General features: G+C 41.9%; 1 pseudogene; it reads right to left on the bottom strand.

Moving 5' to 3' along the window:
* Positions 1 to 512: 512 nt before the first annotated feature.
* Positions 513 to 1829, bottom strand: LOC142439049 (vasculin-like protein 1 pseudogene; annotated as a pseudogene).
* Positions 1830 to 17975: the final 16146 nt, after the last annotated feature.

Raw genomic sequence — 17975 nt, 5'->3', positions numbered from 1 at the left:
AGGGGGAGGAGGAGAAGGGAAGGAGAGCATATTTGCTTGGCTAAGGGCTAAAGTAACCCAAGAAGCCAAAAATAAAATTAAAATTGTTAGCATTAATTTAATAGTTATAGCTTCAATAGTCACCTTGCATTCACAATGATTGCTTGAGCAGAGGGGAGAGTGCCCCAGGGGCTGGTAGTAGAAGCTGCTGCTGCTGCAGACCAGGGGCTTCTCCTCCCTGCACTGCCAACTTTCACCTGTGCATCATCCCATATTTTGGGTGCGTGCCTCTTTCTATATATGTTTAAATCTTTTCAACCACCCATACTTTTCTCTATTAAGAAAACAGGGAACTACAAAAGTTAAACAAGCCAATCATACTCTCTCTTTCGGATATGATTGTTTGTCTTGTGCGTGAAGTACTCAACAACATAAGGAGAAGGTAAAGAAGAATTCCTTTTGTATCCGCCCCCTAAACGCACAGGCCACGTTTGCAGGGCCAGCTGTAAGTGTGAGCGCTTATATGCCTATTTTCAGATACTGTCGTCTGATGTTTCACTGCTACTTCTTTCTGTGTGTGAGTCCTCAACTTCTGCGTTCCCAGTGCATCTTCATGGGGCCACCATACAGGATCTCCCTCCAGCCCTGTGAGAAGCCATTCTCTGCAAAGCCACGGCTTCTTAGCTGCTCAAGCGTCATGCTGTCATTTGTGTAAGGACGGCAATTCTCATCATTTGGGGGCTATTGCTGCCATCCCATTGCTTTTAATCACCTGTGTTCAGCTTCATTTTGATGACAGCTTTCCTCTTCTTTATTCTTTGCTCCAAGTGCACTGTTCTCCAAATCCCCCAGCTTGTCACAGTCTGTTCTCTGAGCCGCCTCTGTTCCTGTCACCCTCCAAAGTCTTCAACATGCAAAGTTCGGTGAGTCAACTTGGTTAGACGAGAAGAACCCAAGTCAGTAGGAGGGTTGGTGCCAGAGGGACTCTTTTTAGCCGAGTTTAGAATTGTGCCATCAGCCAGGACCACTGGTTTGGTAAGAGAGATCAGATTGATAAAAGCAGACTCTAGACTCAAACAAAGGATCCTGATTTGTATTCCATTTTATTAGCTCTCCCTGCGCTGGCTTGGTTGTGCAGGCTGAAGAACTAGATTCTTGTAGTCATTTGGGACCATCGTTGACAATTTGTTTCCATTTGCCCGGTGATACCCAGGTGAAGTGACTGCAGCAGAGAAGGCAGAAATCTCATGCTTTTTTGGAAACTCATTTGATGACCAGCATCTTGGAGGGTTTGACACTCGGTGCGTTTTCCCACACTCCTGAAGGACTTCCAGTAGGTCTCCACAGCTAATTCTGTCTGCCAGCTTTTGGATTCAAAGAATGAAAGTCCTCTTCAAGCAGCCACTTTTTTGCCTTGTCTTTTTCCTTTCCCCTAATCTCTGTAGATGTTTTTCTCAAAAGGTAGCCTTTCTGGGAGTGGAAGCTGCCATTTCAGTGGTAACGGTTCCCTGTGCCACCTCCTCTGCTGGCTCGTGCCACCACGACCCTGGGAAGAGCCAGGCCAACTGGATAGGTTCCCTGTGATTCCAGTGTGCATGCCTCCTTCAGAGACTCTGGAGCCACAGAATCATGGAGGAAGAGGAAGGGTGGGTGTCAGGAATGTCCTTTGGTTCAAAGAGGTCCTTTGTTCTAAAAGCTATCAGAGGAATTCTGTCAACAGCCACTCACTCCAAATCTACTTGCCCCTCAGAAAAGTGCCTCGACATGTTTTTCAAAGGTATTTTCAGGTGACTTTGATGACTGTGGTGTGGAAAATTTGGCCAAGCAGGAAAAAGACCCTGTTGGGTCATTTAGCTCCAGTGTCTGTTTCCAGCAAGGAGAGACCACAATGCCCGAGTGTCAGTCCTGGGGGCCTATTTCTGGAGCTTCTTGATCAGCCAGCTGGCTCTGCCATGAAGTTCCCTTGGGAAGGGCCGTTTCAGTAGGTTGGCCAGGAGCAAGCCTTGTGATGAAGCATCAAGAAGCTGGACCCGTGGGTCACTCTCTCAGGCCCCACAAGTACTCCTCTCGAACCATCTAGCGCCTGACGCTTTCTCAAAGGAGGAAGGGGAACATTACAAAGTACTTGTTACATTTTAAAAAGGGTGGGGAAGGGGCAAGAGCTCTGTCTATAGTCACTCCATCCAGCTTCCTTGAGTGATGCTGCTGTTTACATAGATAATACGTAGGCATTTTCAGTGAGGGCAAACACTGCATAACACAGTCACAGCTAGAACGAGGGATGGGTTCATGGGACAAGTGAGGTTACTAGATGGTAGTCCCCAAATATACTTATAAAGTGCTATAAAAGACCTTGTGAGCAGCCAACTCTAGTGGCAAAACATGTATATGACAAAGCCCTGAATATACAATCCCATTCTTACTCACACCATTGCTACCAATTATGTGCAGTTAGGTATTTATGTTTCATGTTCTTCTTAATAAGCAGGTTTCTAAGGAGCAGCCAGGCTGTACCTCTTCCAAGACAGAATTGTTTGTTTTTTCTAGCAGTCCATGTGGACCCTACCTTCTTCATCAGCATCGTAATTCACATTCATCAATTCTTCTCCAGTCTTCTTTACTTATTGTTCATTAATACACCTTGTTTTCAAAAACTTAGATGGGAACTTGATATACCTTTCCTGCCACAGAATAGCAGCTTCCAAGGCAAACAACTTGCTTTAAAACCCCTAAATGCATCTGTTTTCTTTAGTCTTCACTATATATAATTAAAGCAGGTAGAAAGACTGGAGGTATGGAGTAGTCATAAAGATAGGCAGTTCTCATGTGAAGCTGACTTCAGTTTTCTGAAATTTACCTTTTCTGATCCCCCTTTTTTAAATTAAAAGATCATTTTATTGGGGGCTCTTACAACTCTTATAACAATCTATACATCACTTGTATCAAGCATATTTGTACATATGTTGCCATCATTCTTTTGTAGACATTTACTATCTATTGAGTCCTTAGTATCAGCTCCACCCCTCCTTGTGACCCCTTAATAAATTATAAATCATTATTATTTTCATATCTTACACCGACTGTTGTGTATCTCCTCCCCCCAGTTTCTGTTGTTTGTCCCCGTGGAGGGGTGTGTCAATCAGATCATTGTGATCCCTTCCCCCTTCCTCCCCTTCTCTCCCCACCTTCCTGTCACCCTTCTGGTATCTCTTTTTCCATTCCTGTTCCTGATTTCCATGTGTCGTGAGCTCTTATCTCTTATCTAGACCTGTGTACATGCTCCGGTCTAGTCCAGAGTGAGAAGCAGCCCTGGGGTCATGTTAGTGAGGGGTGAGAGCCTGAAAGAGTCAGAGGAATATTGTGTGTTTCATCCATGCTTTACTGCACCCTGCTTGACTCTCTCTTCCCTGTTACTCCTCTGTGGGGGGATGTCCCATCGTCTACTGATGGACTTTGGATCTCTGCTCTGACCTGCCTCGTTCTCAACAATTTTTTTTTATTATTATTATTTTGTTATAGGTCTTCTGATGCCTGTTACCCGGTCCCAATGACACCTCATGATTGCACCAGCTGGTGTGTGTCTTCCATGTGGGCTTGTTGCTTCTCTGCTAGATGGCCGCTTGTCTAACTTGAAGCCTTTAAGACCCCAGATGCCATATTTTTTTAATAGTCTGGCACCATCAGCTTTCTTCACCACATTTGCTTATGCACTCATTTTGTCTTCAGCGATTACGCCAGGAGGGTGAGCATCACGGAATGCCAGTGTGTTAGAACAAAGTGTTCTTGTATTGAGGGAGGGTATAAGCAGAGGCCCGAAGTCTGTCCATATGTACATAGGCCTAAACCTCTATTTTTATAAATTAATGTATTTACATATGTACACACCTATGCTTATACCTCTATCCATAGCTTTGCTTCCTAGATCAGTCCTCTGTTTCCTTTGACCTTCCTCCTGCCCACCATCACACTCGCCCTACGGCTGCCTCGTAGTACTTCCTCTCAGCTAGATTGCTGTTGCTCCAACACCCCCAGGAACTCTACATCCTCCTTGTTGTCGATTTTAATTCCCTAGTTTTCCCCTGTCTATGGCATGTTTTCTCACTGCTTCCTTCGCCCACCTCCCCTTCCCCTCAAGTTCTTCCTGGATAGTTGATCATGTTGCTTTCTCCTTTAGCTTGCTTCCCATGCCTATCTTATATAAATAGGCAAACCAACAATAAAAAGAACCAAACAAAAAGAAAACAAACGTTACCAAAAAAAGAGAGAAAGAAACCTACATAATTCCAGGTCTGTCCACTGACCTTTATGACTATCTCCCCACTGCTCCTGGGAGAATTCCAGGAGCTGCCCCTCCTAGCCTAAAGCCTATTTTGAGGGCTCTTTAGGGGTTTTGTGGCTTCTCTTTGCTCCTGTTGCTGATCCGTTATGTTCCCTTCTTGGTTCACCCTGTTGCGAGGGTTCAGACTAGACTAGCTCTCCACTGTGTGCCCCAGTATGATATGGTCTGGTAAGGGGACAGCAGCTCTGTGCAGGGTCATTGTCCTCTGGGCTTCATGTGCCAATATGGGATCTAGACCACCCCTTTCTCTTTTTCCTTATTGGTTTGCTTCTGTGTAGTTGTGGTGTGCTGGGCCCTCTGCCCAACCTGAGGTTTAGTGTTGTCTCTGTCATACATACTTCTAGGGCGGGGGTCAGTTTTGCTCAGATTGGGGCTGGCCCTTAGTCCACTCTGTTCATGCATTCCTCCATGTGGTTATATCGCCCTCATGGTTTGGTGTGCCGTTCTACCCCTTTTGGAAGACTGAAATGAACCACTGGAAGTGATGTGAAGGATGTTCTGTAGCTTTCATAAAAAGTCATTTTGATCCATTTCAATCTTTACTGAATTACATAAAAGGTCACATGGTTTTTCACTCTGGCGAGAGTCAGGCTAAAGCTGGAGCTGAGGCATAGTGTCTGAGGGCAAGCCCCAGGTTCCTAACCCAGCAGAGGTGGCTAACCCACAACCATAACAAAGCTCTTCCCTAAATCTACCCAATTGTTTTAAAGCAGGATCTTAAACAATAATATATAATTTAAAATATTGTTGAAAAAAGGAAACCATAAAAGCATAGGTCGGCTTTTCAGAAAACAATACATGAATTGTTGACTTGTAAAGTTTAAATTCTTAAGTTACTGAACACTGTTTATATGAACAATGGGGGTTGGTATTAGGGCAAAACTTTTGATAACACTTATTCACAAAGGCAGAACCATGCCTATCAGACTAATGCAAGTTATTAGAAAACAAAGAGAACATCAAAATCGTAAATGTATGGTATTCCTGGGCCATCCTCAAAGGCAGAGGACACCTTCAAAGCCATTGGGCACCCTCAAAGTCAGAGATCTGAACCAAAGTCCAAAGACCATCAATCCCATTACTTTGGGACTGTAGTCATCTGCTTGCACGAAGGCATTCCAGCTTTAAATATAAGGCTCTATGTCAGTTCCTTAAATCTGCTGCAGGTGAGTTTGATGTAAAGTCCAGTTTGCTTAGTGGGGTTTCCACATTAAATCCTTCTAATGTGGCCTCTGAAAGACTTGTGCACCTTGAAAAGACAGATCCCAAAGGCCAAGTAGTGTACAGTACATGACCTGAGCCACCAAGGACTGGGAAAAACTCGGTCAAAATGGTCCAATTAGGAACATAGTTTGAGGACTGTTCTCCCTTGATTTCTTTTTAAGTATCATGAAGCATTTTTCCTGCTGGCAGGTTGCTCCACTCACTTTACCTTCCAACAGAAGTGTAAGCTCCTTTTTCTGAGCTTTGTATATACCCTCCCCCGATCTTGACTTGAATTTCTCGTAAGGTTTGGTGATCACTTTTGTAGGAGTATCTGTTGATTTGGGGTGACACTAGCACAATGTTGTATGGCAGCAAATGAATGGTCTTCCCCTCACCCCGCCTTGAGAAATTGACTCCAGATGAGGTGAAATATCATGTCAGACAGGTTTTCTTTTTGATGCCTCTTTTTCATCTTATTTATTTATTTATAGTAATCATTTTGCTAAGAGCTCTTATAGATGTTATAAAATTCCATAATTCAAGTAGATCAAGCATAATTGTACAATCATCACCACTATCACTTTCAAAAAATTTTCTTTCTTCTTGAACTCTGATATCAGCTCCCTTTTATCTCTCCCTTTCCCACCCTACCTCCAGGAACGCTTATTAATGTTATTACCCCATTATTTTAATTATTGCCATATCTTACCCCAGCTAATATATCCATTCACCGACAATTCTGTTATTTGCTTCCCTCGAATGGGGCTATACAGTCATCCTAGCGATCAGCTCCCCCTTCCCCTTGTTTCCCATTCTCCCCACTTCCCATATCCTCAGGGAACCATTGCTTCCATGACTGTTTCTGAAGGGTTATCTATCTTGGCATTCATAGAATGGTTTTAATTATACAAATGAACATGCACAGGTCTAACAAGATTAATGCGGTAAAACAAATATCATGATAATAAGAGAGTGTGATACTTACATAATGACATGTCAGCTTGAGAATATTAAGAGTGAAGGAGTGGAGTCTAGCCTGTCAATCCCGTCACAGCCTGATGATGTTTCCTTGTGGATGTGGCTTCTCATGAGGATTCTGGTCACTTCCTCTCTTTCTCTGGGGAGGTGGGCCACATTCTCTCTCTGCTTTCAGATTCCTCTTGACAAGCCACAAAGAACCTGGAAGAGCCACATGAAGACCCACACCAGGGCTGAGATGCTTCCACCACCACTGGATCCAGAAACCTTTCCAACCACTGACCTGTGATCTTCCTGCATTCAGCATCAATACATGTGCTGCATGAGTCTAAAGAGGAACTTATGGACTAGTATCAGACATATGGACTTGATTTGGACTAGACTGGACTGGGTTGGCATGTTTTCTCAATATACAATTGATCTTTGATATCAAGCTCTTTCTTAAACATATATGCGTGTCCTTGGATTTGTTTCCCTAGTCAACCTGGACTAACACAGGGAGGAAATACTAAAGAACTAGAGCAGTGGTTCTCCACGTTCCTAATGCTGTGACCCTTTAACACAGTTCCTCATGTTGTGGTGACCCCCCCCCAACCATAAAATTATTTTTGTTGCCACTTCATAACTGTAATTTTGCTACTGTTATAAATCGGGCAACACTGTGAAAGGTTTGTTCCACCCCCAAAGGGGTCTCAACCACAGGTTGAGAACCGCTGAACTAGAGGATAATTATGTTTCCTCAGTATCATTTTTGCAGTGAATATGTTAAGGAGGTGATTTATGGATCATGGCCACTAGGCAATTACCTTTTTGCTTGGGAGATTGGATTCGAAGACTACATGACCTAAGAGCAGAAGCATGCCTTTTTCTTGGTATTTTACCTAATTTTAGTGGACTCATACAATATTTGTCTTTTTTGTGATTGACTAATTTTACTCAGCATAATCATTTCCAGGTCCATCTATGTCATGAAGTGTTTCATGGTTTCATCTGTTATTTAGGGTTGCATAGGATTTCACTATGTGTGTGTACTGGAGTTCCTTTGTCCATTTGTCTACTGCTGGGAATTTGGGCTGTTTCCAGGTGTTTGCTATAATGAAATATGCTCAATGAACATGGGAGAGCATATGTATGTTTCTGTTCTATTATTTCTTTGGGGTATATGCCCAGCAGAGATATTGCTCAGTTGTATGGTACTTCTAGTTCCAGTTGTTTTAATAGTACCATATTACTTTCTTCAATGGCTGCACAGATAGCCACAGTATATAAAATTTTATCATGATTTTACCTATTGTTGGTCCAGTTGTGAGGATTTGGCAGAGAGATAAATGCTTGGTGAGCTTCGTCTTTCTAGTTCTCGGGTCTCTTGCTTTCTGTTGGTCGGACCAGGGTGCAGCTGCCTTAGCCAGTTCCCTGCTTCAGCTGGCAGGGCTCACTTCCTGCAAGACATCCCTGAGGAGAAGCCACAAGGATCTACCCCGATGCAGCCCTGGCTGCTGGAGCAGCCATGTGGAGACCCCTGCCACTGCTGACATGCTTACACATTCACTGATTTGGCTTTCCTCCTGCAGTTGGTGTCATTGTGTGTGTTTTGTGAGAGGGAGGAGGACTTTGTGTATTGGTGCTGGACATATGGGCTAATGTTGGACTTGTGGGCTTGGGCAGGACTGGGTTGGGGTGTTTTCTTGATGTGCACTTAACCTTTATATAAAACTTTGTCTTATACATATGAGTTTCTATGTGTTTGTTTCTCTAATGTACCCAGATAAACACATCTCTGTTTTTATGAATTGGGCTATCATTGCGGGTGTAAGATGATATTCTATCATTATTTTGATTTGCATCTGCTGGATGGCTAATGGTAATGAACATTTCTACACATGTTTTTAAGCCATTTGAGTGTTGTCTCTTGTGAGTTGTTTATTCATGTCCTTTGCACGCCTTTTAATTGGATTGTGTGTGCTTTTTCTTATTGAAGTGTTGCTGAATTCTGTGTTGTTGTTGTTATTGTTAGGTGTCATCAAGTTAATTCTAACCCTTAACACCTCTGTCTGTGCCCAACAGAACAAAATGCTGCACAGTTGTGTGCCGTGTCCACAACTGTTCAGATGCCTCAGCCCATTGTTGCAGCCACGGTGTCACTCCCTCTGGTTGAGGACCTTCCACTTTTCCCTACCCTTCCACCTTCCCAAGATGCACAGTGGATCATGAGGTTCTTCTCGAGGAACCAGTCATTCCTGGCAATATGTCCAAAGTATATAAGATGGAGACTGTCATCCAGGCCTCTGAAGAGTGCCCTGGGTGTTCTTCTTCCAAAACGAATCTGTCTGTCCTTCTAGCAGCTCATGGTACTTTAAATATTATTCTTCAGCACCACAATTCAAATGCATAAATTCTCTTTGATCTCCGTATCCAATGTTCAACATTCACATACATATGAGACATACCATGGCTTGGGTCACAAGCACCTTAGTCCTCTGTGGTAGTTACTTAAGATCATGTTAACTTGAACATATATAATAGTGGAGGAGTGGTATTTAAGCTGTCAATCAGGTCACTGACTGGCGGTGACGCCTTGTGGGCACGGCCTTCTCATAAGGCAGGTTCTGGGAACCTCCCTGGCCGCTCCCCACCATCTCTCTGCCTTCATCTTCCTGCTCACAAGCCACTCTGAGACCTATCAGAGCCCTGGAGATGTCTCCACCACTATTCTATCCACAGGACTTTGCACCCACCAGCCTGTGATCTTGCTGCATTCTGCATCATTACATGTGGCTCATTACATGTGAACAAGAGAACAACAGATTTCAATGTGAATGGATTTTCTTATTGGAATGTGTGAGCTATGTCAATAAAACTATTATATATATTGTATATATGCATATATATACCATATTAAATAAAGGGGGAAGTGCAGAGTGGAGACCCAAGGCCCAAGTGTCGGCCAATGGAGATCCCCTCATAGAGGGGTTTAGGAGAGTAGATGGGTTAATTAGGATGCGAGGTAGTACCGATGAAGAACACAGCTTTCCCCCAGATCCTGGATGCTTCCTCTCCCCAACTACCATGATCCGAATTCTACCTTGCAGGCCTGGATAGGGCAGAGGCTGTACACTGGTACATGTGAGGGCTGGAGATACAGGGAATCCAGGGTGGATGATACCTTCAGGGCCAAGGGTGTGAGGGGCGATGCTGGGAGAGTGGAGGGTGAGTGGGTTGGAAAGGGGGAACGGATTACAAGGATCCACATGTGACCTCTTCCCTGGGAGAGGGACAGCAGAAAAGGGGGGAAGGGAGACTCCGGATAGGGCAAGATATGACAAAATAATGATGTATAAATTACCAAGGGCACATGAGGGAGGGGGGAAAGGGGAGGGAGGGGAAAAAAAAGAGGATCTGATGCAAGGGGCTTAAGTGGAGAGCAAATGCCTTGAGAATGATTGGGGCAGGGAATGTATGGATGTGCTTTATACAATTGATGTATGTATATGTATGGATTGTGATAAGAGTTGTATGAGTCCCTAATAAAATGTAAAAAAAGAAAAGAGGAGAAAAAAATGATTAGGGCAAAGACTGTACAGATGTGCTTTATACAACTGATGTATGTACATGTATGAACTGTGATAAGAATTGTATGAGCCCCAATAAATTGTTAAAAAATTAAAAAAACAAAAAAATTATATATATTATATATAATATGTATAAAAAATAAAATAAAAAGTATTTCTGGCCAATGGACACATGTGGGATTAATTGAAGGGTGGAGAGAAACATGGCTCAGTGAGCCTCGCCTTTCTTGTCTCTTTCTCTTTGATGATCGGACCAGTGCGCAGCTGCCTCAACTTGTTCTCTGCCTCAATTTGCTAGCTACAATACTTGTAGGACACCTAACCCGTGGACTTTGTTGCTGTAGTTTGAGGTTCCTTCAAGACCTGCTTCACCACGCTACTGGAGAATACATCACTTGAGCTGGGCACTGTTGGACCCTGTTATCTGGCTGATGTTGGTGACCTGCCTTTCTGTTTGCTGCCTTTGACTGGATAGCCTGAGTTGCTCTTCAGAGGATTACCCAGCGACCCTCAAGACTTGAAGGACTGCCAGTGTATTAGCTGTCTCACAGAAGTGAGTTGCACTGAGCCATTTATACTGTTCTATAGATTAATTAACTGTTTATTTCTTATGTTATATGTCTACCTATCTATATAAATAGATATAAAATTATCAGTGTCCTGCTTTTGTTTCTCTAGGAAACCCTGCCTAACATAGTTCCCAAAAATACCCGCCTCAAAAAAAACTCAAGTGAAAATAATTTTCGTGGGATGAGCAATGGTACATGGAGGGGGCTACAATGAATGAGTTGAATCAGAATGTGTCTGAATTGTTGAATCTAAAACTATACTCTGTTTTGTACACTTTATCACAATAAAATATGATCTGCTATGTACACTGAACTCATAAAAGTAATTTTTTAAAAAGAGGGAGAAGAAATCAAGGAGTAGGTATAGGGTAAATTATTGATATGGGGAGAAGGAGCGAGTTTTTTTTTTAAACATTTTATTAGGGACTCATACAACTCTTATCACAATCCATACATATACATACATCAATTGTATAAAGCACATCTGTACATTCTTTGCCCTCATCATTTTCAAAGCATTTGGAAGGAGCGAGTTTTAATGAGTAGTTTAAACTCTTGAGTATAAAGTTGAGGTTTGAAATGTAGCCCCGCCCACCTAATTTACAATAGAAAAGTGTAAGTAACTAAATAAAAGGAAATAAACTCAGCAGGGGAAGATAGCGTCCTCTGCACTGTACCCTGTCCTTTCTCTACTCCAGCCCTGGAAACATGTGAACGCACATGCAATTCCACAGAAGTCCCGTGAACACTGGAACCTCCATTCCCACCACTGAGGTTTTCTAGAAGCATTTCCTCTTCTTACTGTTCTAGGACATTTTCCACTAAAAATTTTTGAACTAAAGGAAAAAATTGCCTTAAGAAAAAAAGGAAGGGGAAGGATTTTCTAAAAATAATATATCATCATATTTCTCTACAGACATGACGCAAGTATCACCATGTTCAGGAACTGCTGATGCCAACGGCATGATTTCTGATCCTTAGCATTTCTTCCCTTATTTTCCCATCAATGCCTTACCAAGTCCAGGATGTTGCCAGTGACCCTTGGTTTTGTGGTCCCTCATTTAGAATTATCTGTTGTTTGCCTGGAAATTAAAATGCTAGGGTGAGTTCATTTCCAGAACTGAACGGTTCATAGTCTAAAACAGAGTATCATGCGCTACTTGACTAATAAGTCTGGTATTTTTTGTGTGATTTTGAGTTTTGTTCCATATTTATCGTGCTTATATGACAAGGATTGCGCATACTAGGAGATATTAAATTATGGTACAGTTGTTCAAAAGTTGTTGAGGAGGGTAAGAATGTCCACGAGAAACTTAATATTTAATGACACAAACAATCTAGTAAAATATTGTAAAAATGAGACCACTGAGTTTGAAGTGAAGATTGCTGGCTCTCTAGAAGCCCTCTGATTGCTCTTTACCAATCATATCCCCCACCTATTCTAGCCATTGCTCAAGACACAAACTCTACATTCCACCTGTCCTCCTTGAACTTTCCTTTACCTACGTCCTCCCAAGACCTCTCTTTGATCTTTAAAGAATGTAGTTCCTTCATCATTCATTTAGCATCTAGTCATCCACTCCATCTCAAATAAAATATATACTTAGTAAGTTTATACTTACCGTATTCTTGCATTGCCTTGTATTATTTTGTCTTTACTGTGGGTAAAAATCTGATCAAATGGATTTTTTGGTTACTCTAATCTAGATGTTTCTCTCATAGTGAAGATATCATGATAGACATTCAATGAATATTTAGTAAATAATCATGTTAAAGCCTGTATGGAACAGAGAGTTACCAAGCAAAAAGAGTGATATAGCAGAGTATAAATAGTTCACACACAGAAAAATGAGAGATGCTGTTCCGATGTAACACATATGAATATCCAATCACTTCACATACAGAAAAAAAATCACCATTTCCTTCTCTTCTATTATTGACTTTCTCAAACCAAAGTAGGTGTTAGAAAGTTCGGGTATGCTTCTGATATAATCTTCATAAGGTTTAATGCCATTGGAGATGAGTGAAGCGGGCATTTTGGACCAAGCAGTAGATGCTCCTCTTTAGTAATTATTCTAGAGGAACAACCAGCAGGGTATAGATGAGGCTGGGTTGTCAAGTAGGTGAACATGGATACTCTACCAATAACTGCATTTCCAGAGAGATTGAAAGAGGCAGTCCTGGGAAAACGTCCCCCTTTATGATGGCACGAGTAGACGAAAGCCACTGGTGGTCCCAAAATTCAATAATTACTTAGAAATTAAGTTATTGGATATGCAAATGTAGGATACGGGATTATACCTCAAATACCTCTTACCTTACAGCCAATCAGTCCAGTTAAGTCAAGTTATATTTAACTTTTAAGATCTTGGATGGTGTAAGAAACATTAAACATGTAAACCTGAATCATATCTACTTCTTCTTACCCTTTGCTCATTGCCCTTCCATTCGTTTTCTAGTGGTTGATTTGGACTCAGAGATCCTGCCAGGTGAAGGGGGCCCTGGCAGCTTACTGGGTCCTACAGAACGGAAAGGGAAAGAAAGGAACGTGTGAGAGAGAACGGGAGGAGGTGCTCGGCTACAAGAAAGAGCAGCAACTTCTGTGTGATTTAGAGCAAGAGAAGAGCATTCACAGAATCACAAAAGGACTCGAATTACATTGAGATATACAAAGAAAACTAGCTTATTTCCTACTATATGTCTGATATCCGTCAGCACTCCTACCCTGCAACCATCTCAGGAGGAGAAAGCAGAGGCTTGCACCTTGCCATTTCTTGCATCACAGGCTTTTCCAGTTTGAATCCTGTATTACGAATGATTCACTCCTTTTTTTGTAATTGTTCTTACAGCAAATTTTTGTTTCTTCCTCTATCTTATTACCTCATACTCCTGCTCATTTCAAGGAGCAGCCTCATGATAGCATGAGTCCCTACTGATTTATTCTGGGCACCACCATGAAGTAGCCAGCCAGATTTCCTGGGATGAAATTGGTTTCAGTTAGCCTTTTGAGTGATATACAAGTATCCATGGCTAGAATATATGGCCCATTATATCACCTACAATACATAAGCATAGAAATCCACCTACACCACTTGATATTTTTCATGTAACAACTATTTTATTGAGATCTTGAGCATCAGTTAATCTGTTGCTCCTATCAGCCCCTTAGCATCTGGTCATATGGTTGAGTACTATACATAGCCCTGGCAGCTATGTATGGTAGATTTCTACTTTAGGATCATCTTTAAGGGCATGTTATCTCAGCATTCTCAATATATATGCCGTTAGATGCCATCAAGTCCAATCCATCCTCTGTACAAAATGTATGTATGCATAACATACCAAAGTATCCTATGCACAACCAAACAAAACACTGCCTGGTCCTGCTCCACCTTCCAATGTTTGTTATGTTCGAGTCCATGATTGTAGCCCCTGTAGCAGTTCATCTTGTCGAGAGCTTTCCTCTTGTCACTGCCCTTCTACTTTATGAAGCATGATGTCCTTTTCCGGGGACCGGTCTCTCCTGACAACATGTCCAAGTACGTAAGACTAAGTCTTGTCAACCTTGCCTCTAAAGAGCACTCTGGCCATACTTCTTCCAAGAGAAATCGGTTTGTCTTTTTAGCTGTCCATAATTCTTCCAATACTCTCCAACACCACAATACAAATGCTTTGTTTCTTCTTTGGCCTTCCTTTTCCATGCCCAATTTTCACATACATGTGAAGCCATGGAGAATATGATGGCTTGGTAAGAAGTCCCTTAGTTCTCAAAGTAATATCCATGCTTTTCAACACCCTAAAGAGGTCTTGTGCAGCAGATTTACCTAATACAATATATCTTTTAATCTCTCAGTTGCTTCTTCCTTGTGCATTGATTGTGATCCAAGCAAGGCATAATCTTTGACAACTTCAACCTTTCAACACTTAAAAAATTAGTCCCGTTGTAAGGATTTGGGTCTTCTTTACATTGAGTCTTAATTATTATTCAGGGCTGCAATCCTTAATCTTCTTCAGCAAGTGCTTCAACTCCTCCGGTTTCAGCAAGCAAGGCATCATCTGCATATTGCAGGTTGTTAATGAGCCTTCCTCCAATTATGAAGCCACATTCCTATCCCATCAAATCAAGCCTCTCTGATGATTTTCTCAGCATACAGATTTAACCAGTATGGCGAGAGGATACAGACCTGCTGCATGCCTTTTCTGATTTTAAACCATGCTGAGTTCTTTTGTTCTGTTTGCACAACTGCCTCTTAATCCATGCACAAGCTCCAAATGAGCACAATGAAGTGTTCTGGAATTTCCATTACTGTCAAGGCGATCCATAATTTCTTATGATCCACACAGTATAACGCCTCGGCACAGTCAATAGAACACAAGTAAACACCTCTCAGGTGTTCTGTGCTTTCCTTCAAGATCCACTTGCCATCAGCCATGATATCCTTTGTTCCACATTCTCCTCTGAATCTGGCCTGACCTTCTGACAGCTCCTTGTCAATGCATGGCGACAACCAATGTTGGATGATCTTCAGAAAAATTTTACTTCCATGTATATCAACACTATTTTTCTATAGTTCATTCATTTTATTGGGTCACCGTTCATTGGGATGGGTACAAATATGGCTATCTTTCCGTCAGTTGGCCAGGTAGTTGTTTTCCAAATTTCCTGGCAGAGACTCGTGAGTGCTTCTAATGCTTCCCCAGCTTGCTGAAACATCTCGATTGGTATTTGAGTCCGGTAGCCTAGTTTGGGGCCCATGTATTCAGTGCAGTTTGAACTTCCTTTTGCACCACTGGTTTTTGCTCATATGCTTCCCCTTGAAATAGTGGAATGTGGACGAACTAGTTCATTTTAGTAAAGCGGTGTTGTGTATTCTTTCCGTCTTCTTTTGATGCTTTCTGCATCATTCAATATCTTGCCCACAGAATATTTCAATATTGCAACCCGAAGCTTGAATTTTGTCTTGAGTTCTTTCAGCTTAAGACATGCTCAGCTGTTTGTCCTTTCTGGTTCTCCGACTCCTGGTCTCTGCACATTCCGTTACACTATATGGCTGCGTCTTCACGAGCTGCTCCATGAACATTTCTGCTCAACTCTGATTTTATCATTTGTCCCATTTGCTTTAGCTATGCTGAAATTGCGAACAAGTTTGAGTCTCTTCTGACATCCACTTCAATCTTCTATTTCTTTCCTGTCTTTTAAATTACTTTTTTGCTTTCTTCATGAACGATGTTCTTGTGTCCTCCCACAGCTCATCAATTCCTATGTCATTAGGGTTCAATGCATCCAATCTGTTCTTGATAGGATCTCAAAATCCAGGTAGGACAGACTTAAGGTGGTATTTTGGCTTTTATGGCCTCGTTTTAATTTTCTTCAGCTTTAACCTGAACTTATATGAGTATGTGATGATCTTTTCCACAGTTAGCTTTTGGCTTGTTTGTAGCTGCTGATATTGAGCTTCTCCATTGTACCGTCCCACAGATGTAGTCAATTTGATTCCTGTGTATCCCATCAGAGGAAGTTCATGTCTTTTGTGTTGGTGAAAAAAATGTATTTGCTATGAACAAGTCATTGATTTTGCAAAATTCTATCATGTGTTATCCAGCTTCATTTCTATGACCGAGTCCATATTTTCCAACTGCTATTCCTCCCTCCCTGTTTCTAACTTTTACATTCTAGTTGCCAATAATTATCAATGCATCTTAATTTTATGTTGATTAATTTGTAACTGAAGTCATTGGCAGAATTCTTCAATTTCTTCATCACTAGCTGTGTTAGTCTGGATACTTTAGAGAAACAAATCCACAGAAACTCATATGTATAAGAGAGAGTTTTATATAAAGGGTAAGTGAACATCAAGAAAACATCCCAACCCAGTGTTGCCCAAGCCTACAAGTCCAACATCAACCCATTAACCCATATGTCCAACAACAATCCACAAAGTCCTCCTTCATATCACAAAACACACACACACAATAAAGCTGACTGCAGTTGGAAAGCCAAAGCAGTGAATGAGTAAGCATCTCAGCACTGGTAGGAGTCTCTACATGGCTGTTCCAGCACCCAGCACTGCATGAGGGTATGTCCATGTGGCTTCTCCTCATGGATGTCTCACAGGAAGTGAGCCTTGCCAGCTGAAGCAGGGAACTGGCTAAGGTAGCTGCACCCTGGTCCAATCATCAGAAAGCAAGAGACCTGAGAACAAGAAAGGTGAGGCTCACCGAGCCATTTATCTCTCCACCCTTCAATGAACTCCACATGTGTTTATTGGCCAAGTTGGCACGATAAACTAACTACCTCAATAGTTTTTGTGGTTGATGCATCAATTTGAATAATAATTGTATTGACAGGACTTTCTTGAAGGTGGATATATATAATACTATTACAGACAGCATTGTACTTCATGTTTGATATTTCAAAATCCTTTTTGACAATGAATGCCATGCCATACGTCTTGATTGTGTTATTCCCAGGATAGTAAATCATATGATTGTCTGATTCAAAATAGCCCATATCAATCCTTTTCAACTCACTGACGCATAGGATATCAATTTTATCCATTCCATTTCATTTTGGCCATCTCTAAGCTTCCTAAATTCATACTTTGCACATTCAAAGTTCCAATAATTAACATCAATCTGATCATTAACATAGGATTTCTGTAGCTGTTTCTCCTCACCTGGATGCATGCCCCACCAGCAAATGAAGATCCTGAAGGCTTCACTTCTACAGGTTTAACCTTAAGCTCAGGTCACCACAGTAGACTCCGCGTGAGAAATCAGTTCCTCCTCAGTCAGACTTTGAGTGCCCTCGGATCCATGGGACTCATCCTCCAGCATGATCTCTGCCAATGTTCTGCTTTGTGCCTTAGGTCCTCACTACCTCACAATGTTTTGCAGCTATGCATATGATTTTCAGTGACTCCTTCCCCTGATGTCCGAAGCAGAATCCTTCTCTGTTGTCTATTCTTAGCTGTGAAGCCCCGCTGAAACTGGTTCACATTAGGTGACTCTACTGTCATTTGAAATGCCAGTGACGTAGCTTCCAGCATCAGAGCAACCCACAAGCCACCACAGTACAAATTGACAGATAACTGGTGGCCCACATACATACATCTAAATATGTCCCCCATATATGTCTATATGAGTATTTCTACTGGGTCCTCACCCTTGGTGTTCATCCTAAGTGAGGGAATTGAAGACTCTCCATTATTGATCAACCAACACTTTTTTTTTAATCGATCAGAGCAGAGTAGGCATTAATCTCCTTTCTCTTTTCTGCAATGCATCCTCATTCTTCCTGTCTGCATCGACAGCAAACTCATCCTTCATATGCAC

This window comes from Tenrec ecaudatus, chromosome 1 (genome assembly GCF_050624435.1).
Source record: "Tenrec ecaudatus isolate mTenEca1 chromosome 1, mTenEca1.hap1, whole genome shotgun sequence".
NCBI lineage: Eukaryota > Metazoa > Chordata > Mammalia > Afrosoricida > Tenrecidae > Tenrec > Tenrec ecaudatus.
Note: the sequence above shows the minus strand (reverse complement) of the source record. Positions and strands in the feature narration are given on the sequence as shown.